General features: G+C 41.4%; 1 protein-coding gene and 1 long non-coding RNA gene across 19 annotated transcripts in view; one reads left to right on the forward strand and one right to left on the reverse strand.

Moving 5' to 3' along the window:
• CELF4 (CUGBP Elav-like family member 4) overlaps positions 1 to 20,515 on the forward strand; it is a 699,885-nt gene that overhangs the window by 356,506 nt on the left and 322,864 nt on the right. Inside the window, exon 1 of one of the 17 annotated variants that reach the window (XM_027671075.1) lies at positions 9,345 to 9,431. The exons of 15 other annotated variants lie outside the window; for them this stretch is intronic. The gene's annotated coding sequence lies outside the window, so the exon portion shown is untranslated. Of the gene's footprint in view, positions 1 to 9,344; positions 9,462 to 20,515 lie in introns of those variants that run through there. One more of the 17 variants, XM_027671076.1, reaches the window with a different exon arrangement.
• Positions 5,513 to 8,894, reverse strand: LOC113961053. 2 transcript variants are annotated; one of them, XR_003532182.1, is made up of 4 exons: positions 8,746 to 8,894; positions 8,420 to 8,554; positions 7,325 to 7,430; positions 5,513 to 5,880 (listed from the first exon to the last, which is right to left on the reverse strand). It is a non-coding gene; the product is annotated as an uncharacterized LOC113961053 (long non-coding RNA). The 2 variants fall into 2 exon arrangements; XR_003532181.1 differs by having other exon boundaries at positions 5,513 to 7,430.

Here is a 20,515-nt window from a genome sequence, read left to right on the forward strand (position 1 = left end):
CAAAAAGCATCTGAACTTTCAAATTTGACCAAATCACGACTCCTTTCAACCCATAAATAAAATAAAAGTTGCAGAGATCACGGTCAAACTGCTGATGTAAAGTTGAGTTAGCTCTTCTGTAGTGTAAAGAACATGACTTGTCAAAATGTTATATGCAATTTCCCTGAACAATGCTTGAAGGACATTTTGCATTTTGGTTCTATGGGTGGGAATATACCCCTGCAGCATTGCCTGTCCCTGGAGAAGCAGGACGACTTAGCATCCCCAGCAGCCAAGATGAGAAAATACAGTTATTCTTAGGGAATGCAAAGAAAAATGTTTATTTATTCATATAATTTCATCAAAGGTGAAATACTTGATATCTAGGGCTTGTAATTCAATGTAAACTCTGTCCAAATGATGGTCAAAAGAGAGCAATTGCAATATTCTTATTTAATGGAAAATATCTTTCCAAACAGACTTGTCTTCAGTAAGATGCTTTTGAAATTCTTTTGATATTTCCCGATATTTAGAGAAAGCTGTGTGTTTAAAAGTTGGAAAAAATTTTTTTCAGGATTTCACCTTAAAAATAATCAGAATTTCCAGATATCAATTTATAAATTTGTGATTCCTCCCTCTTCCTTTCCCTCTCCTCAGGCACAGTAGACGCATACAGTGATTTAGATCTATAGCCCGTGCAGATTATCAACTTGTAACACAGCATATTTTGACCCTGGTGCTGGTCTGGAGAATCACATCTCACAGTGCCAGTGTCCCTCAAGAACTCTGAAGATATATAATGCCAGATCCTTCCTCTCAGCCCAGCTGCCCTGATTCCCAAAGAAAATGTTGTGGAGGGCTGACACCGTGGAATACATTGTAATATGGAGTTCTGAGCACCACACTTACACAGAAAGAGGGGACGTGCTGGAGCACACCCCTCATTAGACACCAGACAATCCAAACAGGGTCAGGACTCACGGTACAAACCATTATGAAGACAGGCTTTGTTGTCTAGAGAGCTCACAGGGAGTTTTTTCTGTAAATGCTGTGGCCAGAAAAGGCAGTCTCCCTGTCCCTTTCCAGGTCTAAGTAGCTCCAGAAGAGTTATACAGTGCCCACCAACACTAAATATACCTAGAACCAGCTGAGAGGAAGCATTGCTTACGGTGATTCCATACCTGAACTTTCATCAGGCAAGCTGAGGGGGACCTGCTGGCACAGATGGCTCCCAAAACACTCAGCTGCAGCCAGTTTTGCATTCCCAGGAGAACCATCACAATGAAAAGACCATCACTGTACCACAGTATTACAGTGCACCTTCCACTCCCAAGGCCAGAACTAGGGTTACCAAGGACTTTGTATTGGTATCACATCTGTGATTTTAAATGTTTAAAGCTTCCAAGCACTGTTCGTTTTGCAGGAATGGATAAAGAAATAAAAGGACAAGGGAGCCTTTACTCTATTCTTCTCCATCAAATCCCACTGGTATCTACAAGGACATTGATAGATGAGGCTCTGTGATGCCAGAGAATTTCTGTACCTCTCTGAGCTCAGTTTTTCAAACGAAACCAATAGAAGGCTGGCTTATAGCAGACGTTGTGTCTTACTCTTTTGGATACTCTGTTATATACCATCAGGATCTGGCTGTCATTTTTGTCACCTCCCAACCCAAAGCTCACTAGCTAGTCCTCTTTCTTGTCCTCTCCCCTGCATCCACAGCTTTCCACAACTACCCCATGCATCCACACACAGAGCACACACACTTGTTTCCCAGAGATCTCTTTGTGAAGCAGGTTGTTGTCTGATGGCCTAATTTCCCCCATGGATTAACAAATGACTCTACCACCTTCTGTAATTCTATCACATTGTCCCCATACTCTTTCTTGCTTCTGGAAAAGTTTGACAGCAGTAGCAAGGGACTGGAGAGCAAAAGGTCCACTGAATGAAACCGAATTAAAAGTCTTGGACACCTGCAGTGTCAGTGTTGGACAGCCATCTGTCCCTCATTTGAAAGCACCATTACTGTCTGCCATACCTAATGTTGCTTGTCCCAGACAAATGTTAAGATTCTGCATGAACTAAGTTGATGTACAGGGCCTTGCTTTGCAAAACTATCCTTTATTTTAAAGACAGGAAGAAAGGTATTTCCTTTGTCTTCTAGTACATTACTGAAATCAGAAGAGTTACACTAACTCCTTCTTCTTTAACCCACACCTCTTTCTATCCGCACACTGCCGAAAGTACAAAAACACTAGACCAGGTATGACCGTATTCCCTCTTCACATATACATGTCCTCTCCACAAATATGTATATTTATACGCATATGTATATGAAATTACTTAAAATATGCTAGACTGATGCATATGCATACCCTCACACATGCACACACATCCTTCACACACATAAGTGATGAAACTTTTCATGAGACCAATGTGCTGGGAGCAAAAAAGAGCAAGAAAAAGCTTTTTTGATGCTAAATTCTGGAGCGTACTATTCACCCAAGAAAAGAAGAAATAGGTCTTTAAGGACTTGATAGGTCTGAACATTTGTCTGCTAACAATGAAATATCAGTTTAGCAAGAGAAAAGCTTCACAGGCTCGTAAAGGAAGCACAAAGTGATATAATTTATGGGTTTGGCTTCTTTATTTAAGGAAAAACTGATTATCCATCTCCTCCCTAACTTATTTTTCTGTATGTTAGTTGAATTGGCAGACGAATAACAGGTTTTTTGTAGGAGACACAGAAAACTAGATTCTCTTTGACGGTGTGCTTGAGAACTGTTTTTTACTACTGAAACTGATAATGTTTCCCTGTCTGTGATGATATTGAAACCAAGAGATCTCAAAAGCTAGGAGATATGGCAGTCAACAACTCATCTACAAACACTGTAGGGCCTTTGCTATAAATTGGAAAACACATGTTGCAAAGCAAAATTTACTAGTAGTCATTGGGGTTTTTTCTTCAGAGGACTTCCTATACTTCTAAAAACTCATCCAGACACAAATCAGAATCAGAGTAGGAATAAAGGGGGGAAGTTTCATAGTCTTTGCCATGTAAAAAGTCAAACTGTGTAGATCCAGTCAATTTGACAAGTCAGTGGTGTTGAGTCAAACCATATCCTTGGTAAATAAATGCCCACATCATATAACCATCACCATATTCAGCATTCAACAGTGAATCTTGTTTACTTCTAATCACAGTGGTTAAGATTGAATGTTCAGAGCAGCTGTTACATCTTCACATTCTGGGAGATAAATGTTCAGTCATAACAGAAAGGGGAGGAACATGAAGGTCTCATTGGTCAGCAGAGAACGACAGATTCTGTAAGTTTAGCATGTTTCTCTGCTGAAGTCATGAATATAGAACTGATTTGAGTGGTTAGTATTTTATTTTCTATCACTTCAGTTTTTAAAACCATTTCGCAGCAGCTCAGGAATCAGGTGATCGGTAAAGCCAGACGTAAGGTGCTTCTTGCACCAGGACCTCACAGAGATCTCTTGGGGAAGGAGCAACAGCATCAACATGGCTGAGCAAAGAGGGGCGTGTCAATGTTTGGAGAAGATTTTCTCGGGAGGGGGGTGTTTGTTTTTTTGTTGGTATAGGCAGGAAGCTTAAGATGTTATCTGCAGGCTACAATGTGTGCCATTTTAAACACACTGCTCTTAATAAATACCGACAGCAAATCAGGACAAGAACAGACGCAAGTTGTTTCAGGCGACTTCTGTCAAGTGAACAGTAATGCGCCAGGATTAGTGGCAATCCTCTCCATATTGAAGAGAGCAAGTCGCCTGCAGATGAAGTGCTCCAGGCATTGCAGTGGGTTTATCAAGGGGTCCTTGATATTCTGGAGCAGACGTACAGGCTGCAGCATTATCAGTAGCTTTTCAATTCAGCCATGTCGTGCTGAAAACTGGGTGCCAGTAGTGGTGGCTGTGGGAGGCACTTGTTTTTAATTCCAGAAGCATCCTAAAGTACCCCACATCCCAGTGGTTCCCAGACTGTTGCCTTCACTCCTGTGATGTTGCTAATGCAACTAGACTTGCTCTTAATAACTGAAATGTTAAAAGCACAGTATCGGCAGGGCAACAGTTTGAGCCAGTGAACCATTAACTTCCATTCCATCGTGTGCAATCAAAGTCAAAGTTCAGTGGGGCTCAAAAAGGCAATGGCAACTACCCCCAGTGTCAACATCCTCCCTTATAGCATGTGTCCCTTGAAAATGCCAGCTCTGAGGACAACCTTTTCTCGTATAATTTTATTAAATGAGTGCTAATATCTTGAGGCACATTATTCTTCTCTCCATTCCAAGAAAGGGAGAAGGTGTATGGATTAGCTCTTTATGTATAAAGACACCTCTTGCATACTCCTGAATAAAGATGTCTTTGGACAGACGGTGCTGAAGACCTATTCTTCCTTTACCTTTCAGCAGCTTTATGCCATGCTACTAGCTTAAGACTGCCTAAAAATTAGGACTAACCAATTTTATTGAGTTACCATGAAGGAACCTCATAACAGAGCCAGCTGTGGCTTTTTCTAATAACACCATCAAGGCTAGTTTCCAGAAGAATCTATCTGATCGCTGGCATCTGGTTTGAATTGCTTTGTACATTAGCACTGAGAGCTGACTCAGTCTCTGGGCACCTCAAAGGTCACTTTCAGGCACAGATTGGTTTGCTTGCTAGATCCTTGTCCACAGTTGAGCATATAAATTTGTATTTCCAATTCAATTTAAAGGAAACATCTTAAGCAAAATCTGTCCCTGTAAGACCTATAGGCTGGAAAATAATGAAAAGCCAGGAAATTAAGGTAAAAGCAGCATCTCACTTTCCATGGAAGCCATTTCTTAAAAAACCTGTCACTGCTTCTTCTGGGATTTAGATGTGCAGCACTTCTTGTTAAGAGTTTTAAAAGAGGCAATTAACAAAATACATATTATGGTCTCTTTGAAGCTGCATGGTGGGGTCTTGCTCTAATAACTTTGTCTGTGGAGCTCCTGTCTTGCCCCACCTCCATCTTGAGCTCAGGAAACATAAGTAAAAGGAAGGCAGTCTGGAATTCCTCCCTAAATGAACTTCTAGCACAGCAAAAGGGTTTATATGAACTTAGAAGGTTTTCCCCTGCTCATTCTGCGTTTATAACTAACAGGAACTTTTCTTGCCTTTTTTTTTTACCCCTCCCCCTTTTTTTTTTTGCCTCATTAGCCTTCCAGCAAAAATGCTGCATTACACATGATTCTGAAATGGTCTGTATTCTCCACGCAGTTTTTATGCAGTATATAAAATAGCTTAATCAAACACATACCAAAGGAGGCGTACACGTGCACAGGGTGAGAGACAGCAGGCACACCTGAGACTGAAGTGCATCCTGTTCATAAAGGGAGATATAGTGCTGATGGCATTTCACACTGAGGTATCCAGGGACCATCACATGGCTTGATGAGACCAAGGAAGCTCAATAGACTTTCCAAACCTAATTAGTACTTAATGATCTGGAGAGACACGAATGTCCATCACCTCTGCTTCAGCCCCTCTGTTCTTCCTCAAATTCTTAATTAACCTTTAAGGAGATGATGTGCTGATGAGTTTCCTAGGATATTGCATTGATTTTTTTTCACACACGCACACATACACACTTGTGCACGGGCTCATACACACCACACACTCCAGCTCACATATTAAAGAAGCTCTGATACAATTTCTCAGCTCCAATGCACTCCACACAAGGGCTCTGCTGATCAGTGTTTATTAATGAAGCGCTGCCTCGAAAATTGTTAATTGATGGCAATGTACAGAACGTTGTCTGGAATTTAACCTTATTCATCATTTAAGTATGTTGGAAACTAGAGCGTGGTGTTAATTAATAGTGTAAGAACAAAGTTGGATCGTTCTGCTGTGGATCTAAAAAACAAAATCGTACAAGCAAAGAGAGGGAGAAAAAAGCTGTGATTAAATATAAAACCAGAGCAAAAAAGTGAGAGAAAATGGAGCCAAAGCCAGTGTCATATTCAAGATGACTCACTTTGTGCCGATAATGAAATAAAAATTTTCTTGTGAGCTTATGTAATATTTTACTGTTGTGTCATATTTAATCAACTCTGAGTTTTAACAAGCTAAGTAGAAGGTGGGGGGAAGCTGCTACCAATGAAGTGAAAACAGATTAATAAGTTTTGAAAAGTTAATAGCCAAATTTTCAGATTAAAAAAAAAAAGTAAATCAATGTTGGTAGCTGAATTCACCAGGGGGGGAAAATGACAAATGGAGGATGCCTTACTTAAAGTTCACTTAATAACAATCTAAATATATGGTGATAATGTAGTTTGCAATGCTAACAGCTGCACTCTTCCAGGCTTGTCTAGATGTTTTCAAGGCTGCTTGTTCTCCACGTCATATGCTTGATCAATGAAAACATATCTACCCACATATTCATTTAAATGAGTTATTACTGCAGAGTCAACATGCTGCCATTTGAGTGCATATAACACTGTAGTGATGTTGCCTTCCACAGGACTGTTGCCCTTGCACTTGAAGCACTTGAGTTTGGGCTCAGAATTCCAGTGCACAAGCTTCAGCCAGTTGTATTCAGGAAAATGGACCACCGTTATGAACCAGTCTTCTGGTCCATGCAGGACCATTTAGTTTGCCCCAGATCATACCCAACATACAGGATAACAGGCAGATAGCTTGGACATTCCTGGCTGTGCTGAAAAGCCACAATACTGTGCCCTTATAGACTAAAGCCCAGTTTCTGCCTGAAATCACATGACAAAGTCTGTGTAGAGCAGCGGCTGAAGTCTTGCACCTCATTGGACCTGTCTTTGCGTGCAATTTCTGTGGGGTCTTACCCCTAAAGAGATATATCAGTGACTCTTAGGTTTGAAAATGTGGAGGATGTTGTGAACATGTTGTGTGCTCTCCGTTCCAGAAATCCTATCTCCTAAAATGAGATGATGGTCTGAGGAAATAGAGGAAATGAAAGACAAATAATCCTTTTTTTTTTTTTTAAAGAAGAAAACATATCGAGAGAGAAGCAAAGGTACTGCCAGATTTTCCTGAATTTCAGGAAAATGCTGCTCAGGGGTTAATCCAGTCCTCTGCTTTCAGTTTAAAAGAAAAAAAACTGCCATTTTGAAAAAAGGATAAATCCCATCCATTTTCTTTATTTCCAAACTCTTTTCTCCCTTATATTCCAGAAAGTATTCCGGATGTTGACCAAATTTCTGACTTATTCAGATCCCCATAAAAATTAATTTTCAATTTACTTTTCTGGGTTTTTTGAATGTATTTCTTAATTTCTATTTGGGAGGATAAGGCATGAAATGATAAAAGAAGTTGTTTAACCTACCTTCAGGCCCCAAATTATGATTAGTTCTGTCTGTGTCATCCCTTGAGCCTGTAACTCTGGAATCATTTGGCTATTGTTGTGATGGGAATGGATAAGTACATAAAGCCTAGAGGAGAATGGGAAATGGATGGTGTGGAACCTGGAGCACAGGAGAGGACAATGCAGAGGCATCAGGGGCCATGGAGGAAGTCAATGACTAATGGATGCCATGGGAAGGAAGAGATACTGTCTTGTCCAGATCTCTGAAGATGAGAAGCAAGGTCCTGGCATTGCATGTGGGATTTGAATTAAGCCCAGATTCCCTCTGATGTAATTAGTGACTGCTCGTGTGCAGCACACTCTAATGGTTGGAAGTGGGAAGGTATCCAAAGAGCATGGAAAGTTTCAGAGGTATCTGCAGTATATCAGTAGCAGGATGGTGTTTTGCAGAAAGCACAAGAGAACATTTCCTGTTCTGCACTTCATGACCTCTAGCTGAGATCTGGTTGTCCTGATATCACTCTACTTTAAGCTTTCCCTGAGAGCTGATTCAGGCTTTGTTCCCTCTTCTTCCATCACATGCCTGGGGGCATAAAGGACACCCCCCTACCCACACTAAACATGTAACCTGACATGTAAGTCATGTAAATCCCCATCTCTCAGCCAGGACATTTCTGGTGTTGGTGGCAAGAGTGCTCTGTAATTAATGGCTGTTAAGTGAAGTCAGGTAGCTTTTTTTTTCTTCTGAGAGCCAAAAGCAAACAAATGCCCCATGGACCAGGATCATTTTAGTTCCTATTTTATGGGCAACCCTGACTACAGAACCTGGCAGCATCTGGACAAGTGGAGGTCAGCTATTTTTTCCATCTTTCTCTAATCACGTTCTTCTACTTCTTACTGAGAAGAAAGTTTTTCTTCTAGCTGTGAAAATTTGTTTAGATGAGCAATGAAAGGGAAAATACATCGCCTAAATTTAGGACCATAGGTGACTAATTAAAAAGAACAATGGTCTTATATTTAGGAAGACTGCTTAATGGTGGGCCAGAGCATCTTTTAGTTCTAGAAAATCGAATGAATAAACAAATAAATACATAAATTAAAAGGAAAAAAACTCACCTGCTCACTCTCTGGAATCCCAGGGGTTTTAGAGGGTCAGGGGTGGCCATCTAGATCACCAAAGGCGACCCAAAGCTGGCAGCTTAGTGACTGTGTTCTTAGCAGTGCTTACACCCAGCCCTGGAATCTGTTTAACTGAGCAAAATAAACATGTTAATCATGATCCCGGGGATTAGCTTGTAGTCTGCTTGAAAATCGCTGCATCATTTTTGGCCACCAGAGTTGCTCTTTATCGGAGCTGGTTTCACAGAGATTAGGCCTCAGCAGGGCCCTCGGAAGTGTACCCAGCAAACTCCCAAGGGATTTTGGGGTCAGTGGTGAAGTACCTTGCAAACAAGCTCCTGGCATGGGTCTCCCAAAGAGGCCTCTTCTGATCTAGCAGGGAGAGTGTTAAACTGTGGATTGCTGTTCTTGCTTCACCCCCATGAGCGATATGAATGTGAAGGGGTCTGTTGTGTTCCCCCTCTTCTCCCACTTATCACCTGTGTAGGTTACATAATTTTTTGCATCAGTGTTTGTCTCTTGTATTTATCACACTTCTCCTTGGCGGGGAGAAGGCACTACCTTGGTGGGATTTTGTTTCTGGGGCACAGGCACAAGGCAGAGCCAGTTCACTCTTACCTCCAGCATGAGTCCACCAGAGAAGCCCTGCAGAAGACAGTGCTCAGCATCTGCCAGGAGCTAGAGGAGCTGGAGAGTGGTGAGGCACTGGCACAGGTTGCCCAGAGAAGTTGTAAATGCCCCATGCCTGCAAGTGCTCCAGGCCAGGCTGGGTGGGGCTCTGAGTAACATAATCTAGAGAAAAGTGTCCCCGCCCACAGCACGGAGGTTGGAACTGATGATCTTTAAGGTCACTTCCAACTCAAATCATTCTATGATTCCATGATTCTATGATTCTGTGATTCTGTGACTACACAGTGGGATATTCACTGCCTTCTTAACCCTGAGAGAGAAGTCCTCCCTATCTGTCCCAGTTAACTCCTGCACTAGTGATCTTTGCTTTCCATTGTGGGTGAGAAGAGACTTTTGATTCTGCAACCAGGTGAGCTACCAATGACAACGTTCAGCTTTCACTGTTTTGACTAGGGACCATGTCTTTACATGACAAAAGGTCAGAATCCTTTCTCAAATAACTTTTAGTAAGCACTTAGCCTTGGAAAGACAGAACTTGGAAAGAAAGGCTTTGTCTCCTAGACCTGGGAAAGATATGCACAGGGGCGATCAGAGTGGAGTCATCAAGCAGATGATTGAAGCTCCTGTTCTGTTTTGCTAACAAATATGTTTTAATCAGGTAACACTGATGGTGGTGAGTGTGGCACTACCTGTTTGGTGCATAGTAGGACCCACTCAGCTCTCTGAGAGACATTCGCATACTAGTTTGAGTATCTCACTTGTCACTAGCAGGTGCTTGTAATCAAACAGGGCTCATTCCACACTCTGTAGTTAGCCTTTCTACAACACTGTCGTGCACATAAGACATTCACTCCATCCTTCCTATTCCTTGATGTCTTCTTCCAGTGATCAAACTTATGCATACCTATTAGCAAACAGCCTCAGCATCCCATAGTGTTATTTGAATGACAATACGATAAAATAATAATTAAAAAAATAATTAAAAGATATCCAAACCTAACTGGGGAATCTTTAGGGAACTTTTCTCAGTCCTTCTGCCTTGACATGTAAAATGTTGATTTCATTCCTTTCCTTCTCCTACCATGTCTGTGCTTGCTTCCTTTCTCCCTCTTTTCCTCCCCACTCATCCCTACAGGTATAAATAACTCAAAAAACATGTAGCTAACAATGCTGTGTCAGCTCCTGCTGTGCCACATGCTGCCTCCTTGCCACATGATGCACGTCGGACACACATTCTCACCCTGTGAGTTGAATGGGTTGTATGCCCGTGTTTGAAATCAAGCACATGCTGAAGCCCTCTGCTGAATGCAGGACCTAGGTTGTGTCATTGATGGTGTACAGACAATTCCCCCTTTACAAGTGGGGACCAGAATCCACTTCCCAGTGCAAATGCTGAGTATTTATAAGACTAATAGACACAGGTGTGAGAGTCTTTGAAACAGCAATGTCAAGAGCTGTCTGGTGTCAGTGTAGAAAGAGGTCTCTGTTTGATCTTCCTGTGACCAGGCTAAAGGCTTGTGTGAGCCCAAAATGCATGTTGATTCAATTCCACATCCCTGTCCTGGAGTTCCTTTGGAAATGGAGCATTTGCTGAAATGAAACAAAGCAGTCATTACAAATGCTAGTCATTAACAGTGTGAACCTTCATATTCACCTGCCAAGACATTGGTAGCAACTCAGCAGTGTTGTTCCCTGAGCACCGACTGTTGGGTTTTAATGACATTGTTCTATTAGAGCTGTTCAAATCAACCATTTGAGAGCTGTCTGGCTGCTGTAGTAAAAAACATAATAATAATTTGACCTTGACATCCTCTTCCATCTCATCATCCTAGTGCTCTTTGGGGGCAATCATTCATATAGTATACATTTTGTGTATAGTCTGTCACTCTTCCTCCTGCAGTCCTGGTGGGATCAATGTACAAGCTTCTTTATGTTGCACTAACTTTACTCAGCACCTAAATACTTCTGTTTCTGTGGGTGCTTTGTAAATGCCTTTGTGCCAGCGTTTCCTACTATGGCTCTATGCCTATGAGAATTGGGCTCTCGTGTTACCTCCTTCATGCTTTACTACTTTGACTGTGTATGTCTTTATTAATATGTGACTAATAGTACTTAAATTCTGTCTGCTCACCCATCTGCTTGAATGCAATAGAGTCTCCTAATTGTCACAGGCAAAAACCTTCACAAATGTCAAGATTAGACCATCAGGACTGTGTAGTTCCCTTATTATCAGAATAAGTCTACTTTTCCACTTTACATCACTAGGCCAGGGCTAATGAAAGGCAGATGGACAGGTCTGTAGAAGTCAAAAGACAAGTTCATGCTGGTCTCTCATGGCAAACCTCCCTGAGAAGTTACTATCTTCATCTCATCTGACATCATCTTGTCAGTTAATGATAGTGTCCAGGTTTTTACAATGAAATGAAGATTTGAGTGGACTGATCCCCAAGCCCCAAAAGATGGTTTTATAAGTAGTGGCCAATTCTGTTACCAGTCTTCCAAGATATTGCAGCAGGAAATTGAGTTCAAGCATAGAAACAGCTTACTGCAAAATTATCTCTTAACAAGGGTTTAAATACCACATCAGTAGCAACACAAATAGAGAGAAATTAGGTCTGTAGTAAAAATGTAAACAATTTCATTTATGCTACCTTTCCTCATCAAAAAAAAAAAAAAGTTGACAAAAACAATTGTATAAGGTCCTTAAAATTTATCCATTGGATATTTTGATTCCATGGACAAATAGTAAGTGAATGCATATATAAATATTTATATTTTAAAAGGCCACCATGCTGTGAATAGCAATTTGGGTAACTGATGCTTATATCTTCTTCCATATACCATAATCTTAAATTAGACTCCATGGATATGGTACGTATAATAGTCTCTAGTCTTAGTGGAAAAAAGGAGTTCATCATGGGAACTTTTGCCTACAGAGTATCCTGAGAGGCTTAGTATGTCTGGGGAAGCCATCTCACAGAAGAGAACGATGGCAGGGAAATGAAAACACACTCCCTCTGGCAGCATCTTCAGCCTGAAATCTTTGGGGTGTTCAGGATTTGAAAGGAAAAAAAAAAAAAAGATTCTCCATAGACACCACATTTGTTTCATGAAAAAAACATAGAGCTCAAACACTAAATTTCTCTGCAGAAACAGCCTGATTTCACACTAAATGGTGATTAAGACCCAAGAGGAGAGGCTTTCTCCAGAATGCAGCCACCCACCCATCCCCCAGATTTCTTTAGCCAAAGAAGTGCTATGAGGAATAAGATCGTCACGACCTTGTGGAGGAGTCTCAATGAGATCCTTGTGATCGTTCTGTTTGGCTCCAAGTCATATGCAATAGCGATGTCTTCCTGTTTCTTCCCCAGCCATATTCCCGAGGGCAGACAGGGAGACCACAAGGAAAATGAGCATTTTGTACAACTGCTGCTGATGTCCAATGTTCACATGTGGCACCCCCTTGTCACCAGAAAGGCGATCTGGTTTTTCATTTGTTACTGACCTGAATTTAATTCTGTGAAGTGCCCCTCAGGGGAGGAAAAAATACAAAACCCACCACCAAAAAAACCTATGTCTCTCCCATTACTATCCCTTTGGTTATCCTGTCCTCTACTGCTGCAAGAGACCTGCCACTAGCAAATTCCCAAACCATTCATTTATTTCCAGGGCTGTGCTCTGAAGCCTCATTCTTCAAACATAACAAATCCAACAGCTTCATGAGTTGAGCTATTGTGGATTTTTCCCTGTGACTGCAAATGGGAATGGTCTGTACAAATGAAAGCCCAGATCTCTCTGCTATTACAAGTAAAAGAGTCTGGGTGAAATATCTGCTGAAGAATATATTTTATGTGTTTTCTTTAACTGTCCATCCAAAAGTGCTGAGTGATGGTTGGGTGCTGTTAGGAGGCACTGATAATGGCCTTACATTTATAAAGTACCATCCATCCAGATGGACTCCCAAAGTACTTTATAAACTTTACTAACTGGTTGTTCCAGCTCCACACGTCACCTTATATCTATCCATCTGTTCACAGCTATAACCTTGTACAGAGTATTTCTCTTACCACTAAAGGGTGGCTATTCTGGGTTTGGGATGTAACTGATGTTTAAGAGCTCACATCAACGTGGAGTAACAACTCCATGGCTTAGCCCTTGCTTCTCTTCCATACTTCTGTTGACTTCAGCATGAATTAAAACTAGGGAGCATGAAATGAAGCTGCTGAGGAATCAGGTCAAAAGAAAGACAAGGAGGTGATTTTTGTGCAGTAGAGCAGAGTAAGGCATCTCACTGCCACCAGCTGCTTAGATGTAAAAGTTTACACAGATTTGTGGGGAAGTTCACAAGTTCATGGAAAATGTTGATCCCACATCCACCTCTGCCACAGAGATGTGCAATGGGTCTGGACAGATTGCTGTCAGCAGCCCCCCTTATGTCACAGCTGGATTTTGTGTGTCTGTGTAAGTTTTCCTTTAACAATGCCCATGCAGAGGACCCAACAACAGGGCTCCTCGTTTGGGTGGTGACTTGCCCAACTGGACATCATCAGGGGGTGTTGGCTCTGTGCTCTCTCACTGGTTTATTGAAAGGAATTTGCCCAGATTTTAATCCCCCTTTACCTCCTTGTACCGCTGTTAAGTCCTGAGTTGAAACTGCGATTGCACCAGTACAGAACACGGAGACAGTAGTTGGGGCAATCAGTTTGCACTTAAAATACTTAATCAGGGACTAATGAAAGAAAAGCCACAGTGAAGGGAGAAGGAGGCAGTGAGGGTGTATTGCTACTCTCCCCAGGTGAGATGGAAAAGGTTTACCCAGTGCTTCCTCATCCCAGAAATTTTTAAACAAGGAGCACATGTGTCGCTTCAAACAGCCCTTTGACAGTTCAGTTCACATTTGGTTTGGGTTTAGATCAAAATTAGATTTTGTTAAATTCCAGTTTGCATGTGGCTGTAGGAGGCATTTAGATTAGACAGCCTCTGCTCTCCTGAAATATACCCAAAGATCTGACATGATCGTGCCTGGGCAGACTATGATTTTTTTTTCTTTTTAGTCCAGAGGATATGTTCAGACAGCAATCTATATTTGTGCGAAATTAGGGTCCATTCAGCACCCTGGAAAAAATCTAAACTAAAAGATTAATTGTTAGCCATGATTACCATATTATTTATTATTGTGTGATGTTGAGACTATGTTTGGAACAGATGGGAATCCAATTAGCTTAGTTCTGCCTTTGTCCGTTGGATAAGACATTAATTTCAGGGCCACTCTCCACCTTGTCTGAATAGCTTCGAGAAAAGAAATATGCTTATGGAACTTTGTGTTTTTGAGACTGTTTGTCACATATATTTTGTTTTCTCATGAAAGGACACTACTGGCTGCTAAGCAACAGAATAGTTGTGTTTACATGTACATTTATCTATATATATGCACATACAGGCAGACACAGGGAGTTGTTTACTCAAGGACAAGAGTCCTCATCAGGCTGACTTTCAACTGAGAGTAATTCTATTAATTAGGGCTGCAGTCACCATCCCCCTTCTGCTTCCCCCACCTTACCCCTCCTTTTCTTTCCTCTGTTGCAACTATTACTATTTTTAATTAACGTGCCAAAATGTTCACTTCTAACTATAACAAGAAAAGAGAAAGACAAAAGGGCAGAAGCAGAGAGAGGAGCTCCGGAGAGAAAGACAATTTGTTTGACTAACCCTTTCAGAAAAAGACAGGCATGTCAATGATTTCTCTTCAGGATGGTATCCCATAACCAGGGGAGGGTGCAGAAAAGCTTTTTAATGGGCTTTTCTCCCAGCCAGGAATAATCATGCCTACAGAGAAGTCTTAGAGCAGCCTTCTGCTAGGAGGTAGTTCTGTTGCACATCTTAGTGGTATTTCTTTTTTTCCTTTTTAACCTCTCCCTTTTTTTTTCTATTTTTTAAGGTGTTATGAATCCTTAGTCTAGGAATTATCTCTCAGTCCATCTATATTTTTTGTGCTGTATTGATCATTAGGTTATTTCTCCACCACAAATCCCTATCCCTGGATTTTAAACGTTGCAACTTTTGATGTAATCCCCACACTTCAAAACTGATATCAAGACATCAAAGGAAATGTTTAGGGTTCAAGGTTGCCTCTTTGTTCTTCATCTTTAAAACAGTTTAAAATGATTAATTGAATATCTGTGAAGGGGAAAGGTGATTAAGATGTTCATTGTAGGGAAGATGGGATATAAACGACCATACTGGGGTTGAGACGTAAACAGCATCAACACTGGAAAAAATGTTGATTGAAATTGGACATGTATGAGTATGAAACTTGGCTTTTCAGCCACAACAGGCACTATGAAATGCATGCCTTCATTGTTGCTGTTTTATTTAAGCTGATGTTGTCTGGGTCTTGATGAAATACCAGGGGAGGTGAGTTCAGGAAAGAAAATCAGCTTTTAACTAAAAGAATAATGGCTTTGCATTTTCAAATGTTAACTTTCTGTATGGATGACAATAATAATAATAGCTAAATGCTTGCCAGAAACTGGAAAAAATAATATGCAGGTTTTAGGTCTTATGTTGAATATTTCTCCTCCTCAGCCTCTTCCCTTTCCCTTCCCAAAATATGTGTGGGAAACTAAAAGCATCAGAAACTGGTGTGTTTGGAGCTCCGTCCTTGTCCTTTCCAGTTCTGAGTGTGAGTTTTTAAAGCCTCCAGCTGGCATCTGCCAGCCTTTCAAGACAAGCTGCGGATCTGGAGCCCACCGCTCCAGAGGTCTCTGATTCAAACTCAGTGGCTTTGTCAAGAGGGTGGTGACTACTTTTGCACGCACACAAATTGGCAGTTTTCTGAACCACTGTGTGCAGAAATCCTTGACTCCCATTCATATGCGTCAGGCACTGTCTCTCATTTCAAATGACATGGGCTTATTTGACTTTCAAATGAGAAAACTAAGTATCGTGAACAGATGAAGAGATAATCAAAACATCTTTGTTCAGGTTTTTGGAAACTGGTTTTGAAAACTGAAACTCCTGAGCCGCTCTGCCAGTTCTCACAATATTTCTATCATTAAAAAACAACAACAATAATATTTGCTAATCGGTTTCCTAAATCTCCTGCCTTTGGAGGCATGTGAATTGGTGCTGATTCACCTTAATAATAATTAAATGTAACTTATGTTTCTATCAGCCCATATTTGTAGAAAAGCTTGAACAACATTTACTTTCAAATGAAGAAGAATTCAAAATCTGAGCTATTTCTAAGCCAAGCCTCAGAGCTGACAACAGAATTGCAGGAGGCACCCTTGCTTTGATAGCATTGGCATAAAATCAAAAGTAAAATAAAAAAGGGGGAAACTCATGATAGTGAAAGGCATTCCTGGATCAGCAAGTTTGATCCCTTGCCACTGCATGAACTTGTCAAGGTCCATCTGAACATGTTCTTGTATCTTGCTCCTCAGTTTTTCTGCTGGGCTAGGACTGCATACTGTTGATGAGAGATAATCCTTCTCCTAATTTCTAGGCTAAATATATTCATAGCTGGTCGGTTTATTTCCTCATCCCAAAGAATTTATATTAATGATTGCCTAATTGTTAATTCACCCTTTGTAATTATTCTTAACTATAAGTTGCATTTTCTCTCCCTTTTTGCATATTTGAATTGTTATCTATGCATATTCACTCTCCAGGCAGTTTTGGTGAGTTATGATTGATCAGCAAAATCATATGGTGAATGTGTTTCATTTTTCCAATTCAATAAGCAGACATATATCTGTGTGAAAGTGGAACACTCAGCTTCCTTTAATATTTGTATATATCTTGGAAATGTTGGCCTTTTTTTGAATATTCATTGCTATAGAGCACAACTGTTTAAATGTTCATAGAAAGTGTACAAAATAGGTAAAGAAAAAATCATAAGCAATTCGGTCCTGTCGTTTGAATACGGAATTTACCTTCTACCATGGCTCTTACCATGTTACCTTCTAAAATGGCTGCATTTCAGCAATGCCATGCAGGAATTTCTTATGAATTCAACATCCTGTAAAGTACCACAGAACATTTTGGGATGTGGTTGTGGGTGTAGTTTGGTTTTGTCTAGACTGGTATTTTTTAAACAAACATCAGGGAATGGAATATCCTCAAGATAATAACATTTCATAAGGATGAGTGGATGCTGTTGAGATAAGAAGGACTAGCAGCATTTCCTAAGGGATTTCAGTGTCTTTGCCAGGCAATTCCAGAACTTCAGGCCTTGTTTGCTTATGTTTTTAGTTTAATTATCCGGAGTGAAAGGACATCTTTGCTTTGTATTTGAACAGCAACACATCACCTGCCCTCTCTAACCTCAGCTAACAGCATTATCTCCTCAGGTCAAGTGAGAAAGGCCAGTGCTCTTGTTGCTGTGGGTGACAGGTTCAAACCCTTATAATCATCCATGACAGCACTTGTTATACTTCTTTTTTTATGAGACTTTTTCAACCTCTCTCTTTCAGCTCCTTTATACCGCAAATCTTTGGTTCTTAGTTTTTATTTTACATAATTTCCCTCATCCTTCATCAGCAGTTTTGTATTTCAGTATTGTTGTAAGCCTTGAACACTTTTATTCAGGATTTAATTCACATGTTAATGGTCAAACTTTCAAATCCATAGTGTTAATCTGGGTTTGAGGTAAAGCCAGAAGCAAGCACACACAGATCTCTCCTGCTTGGCATCTTTTTCTCCAGCCAGGGAGCTGGAGAAAGGCGCACAAACACAAATGCACACACACCCAGGGCACAAGCATATCCTGGTCCTTCAGCTCTATCTTCAGCACTGTCAAAATTACTAAGTAGCCACCTTAATCCTGCTCGCTCACCACAAAGCCCTCTTGTTCCTGCAGATCTGCAGCTACTGGCCTCTTATCTTGGAGGTGAAGTAAATAAAAGAAAAACAATTGAAAAAAAAAAAAAAAGACACGTTTCTACTCTTGCATAAGCTTCACACTAACCTTCTTGTTATCGTTATGTGATTTAAGGTGCTGTTTGGCAATGAAAAAGTCACAGTGACAATAAAATAATCTCTGGTTTTGGCAATTCCTGGCAAATTACTGTGCATCTCTGGACACAGCTTCTCTCCCTTTCTGCTTAGAATGGGGCATGCTGATACCTTGGATCAAAGGGTGAGGTATCCCAGGGTAATCCCTTGCGTTCACTAATAATGTTTTGTTAACTGATACAGAGCCTTCTCCCCAGGTTTCTCTCTTGCCATCACCTCTACTTTGGCTGGGGTTTGCTCTGCAAGGAGCAAAAGGAGGCATAAAATGTGAGATTTGACATATTCTAGCCAGGAAAGAAAGGATATCTCAGGAATTGCACTGGCTGGTACCTCGTCTGAGCTCTTGGATGGAGACACATGAGGGAGAATATCAGTACGAAACAGACAGGTGATGCTGGAGGGGACGAGGGCAGTGGAAAGATAACATGCTTTGGTGAAGGCTGTTCCCAGGATAGGGTGTCAGCATGGTCTTCTTGGGAATGAATGTGATCCAATCTTCCTGTGGAAAGTGGAGTTCGACCACATGAATGAAGTCTGCTACTTTGCAGTGGGTGAGGAGATTTTGTTGCCTGTGCCACCACATTGTTGTTTGTGTCAGGAGGTAGTGTGTTGCATTATTGTTGTTCCTGTTCTGTTGTTTTAATCTTTCACGGAAGATTATATAAAACAGCCTCTCCATGAACCAGAACACATCTCTGGGGAACATGATGACAGCATCCATATCTTAAAAAGCCATAAAGTAGAGACACACTGTAGGAAGTAGTCATTCCCAGTAATAAGTGCAGTATGACATCCAGGAAAGATACCCTATTGTGACAAGTTTGAACACTAGAGCAAACCTGAAGAAAAGTACATTTAAAACCACAGATATTGCCAAGCTTGTTATTTTAAAGGATTTTCTTTCCCTAAATTACTCCTGCAGGCAGAACAAAGCCCTTTAACCCCTTGCAGACCATAGCCGTTTCCTGACGCTCCTCAGCTGTGAATCTTAAGCTGATTCCTCTTGAAGCCTGCATCACATCCTCCCTTAAAATAGCAGCTCCCCTGCATTTTGCAGGACTAGTGCATTGGTGTACTCCAGCCCAAGTGGACTCTGACCTTGATGGGTGAACAAGCTAATAAAGGGTCTTCTTCTTCCCTGATCTCATGCAGAGATTAATTTCTGGACTATATATAGTACATGTGAGGCCTGATAACAGGCTTCTTTCAGGTCTTGCAGGAGCTGAAGAGAGGCTAACCAGAGTTCTATGACTGCTCATTCACTGAGGGACAGAAACAGTCTTTAACTTTACATTTGCAAAGTGTGCTGCATCCCACAGCAGGGTACTCGGTAGGTATGGCTGCATTTGTACCTAGAGGTACAATCCTGCTGCATCACCCATGCTGCAACCCAGGAGATGGAGTGGGAAAGAGTTTTCTTTCTGTGCTACTCCACTAATCTGTTAGGAGAATTCAGGCCACTGAGCTTTAACTTGTACCTTGGGCCGCACTTAGAGAGCTGAAATGTCACCTCTATCCCTCCAGCTAGTTAGTGAAAGAACAAGAGACTCCCAAGTGTGACTGAGAGTGCCTAAGCAGGGTGATGTGCAGGGTCCTGTTTAGAGCCAGTGAATGGAAAGCCCTGGGCACAGTGCAGGTCAGCCTTTCTAGATATGATGCTGTGTGCCTCAGTTTCTCCTCACTGATCAGTGAGGGAAATTATGCCGGCATCCACTGCCCTCAGTTAGGTTTTGTAAATGAATTCTGGGACCAATAAGTCAATAGATCCTGGAGAAGTGGCAATATTACAACCATCTAAGGCAAGGGAAAGCACATTCCCAAGCAGGGGCAGTGTGGAAGGCCTAATGAACATTAAGCAGAGCACTTGTTTCACTCTGGCTTTGTCACTGCTGGGCAGCCTTGTCCTGACAGAGCTCCTGTCCAACCAGGGACGTACATCCATTCATCATTAGTCCTAATGCAAGCTTGGGAGTTTTAAAGCCAGGGCTAAATCAGACCATCTTAATTTGCAGGCTTAATGCATTGCATATTATCCATATCCTTCCTATGGGATTTATCTTGATTAAGTGCTAATTTGTAACTGGTGGTATACCCAGTGAAGTGAGTGATGAGAAGGGTGCCTGGGTAGAGAGTCTGTGTTTTGGCAGTGGTGCAGACTGGGGATGGGAAGTGCTGTTCCCACTGCAGACACAGAGGCAGGCAGCACATTTTATGCACATCCCCATCAGCCTAACAGGCAAACTGTCCAGAAAGGTTTAACTTGGGTTATTCTTCAGCTGTGATGGAAGCCAGAGGTCTGACCTAAGAGAGAGGTGACCAGTCCTATAAAGGCTTCTGGCTGTACTTAGAAAGTCTACCCCTGTGCTGTTGAACAGCCCTGTCTGGGCAGAACAGTACAGGCAGAACAGTACAGTTCAGATAACCAAGCATGGGCAGCTGTTTACA

Source organism: Neopelma chrysocephalum, unplaced genomic scaffold (assembly GCF_003984885.1).
Source record: "Neopelma chrysocephalum unplaced genomic scaffold, ASM398488v2 Primary Assembly neopelma1_97027, whole genome shotgun sequence".
Lineage (NCBI taxonomy): Eukaryota > Metazoa > Chordata > Aves > Passeriformes > Pipridae > Neopelma > Neopelma chrysocephalum.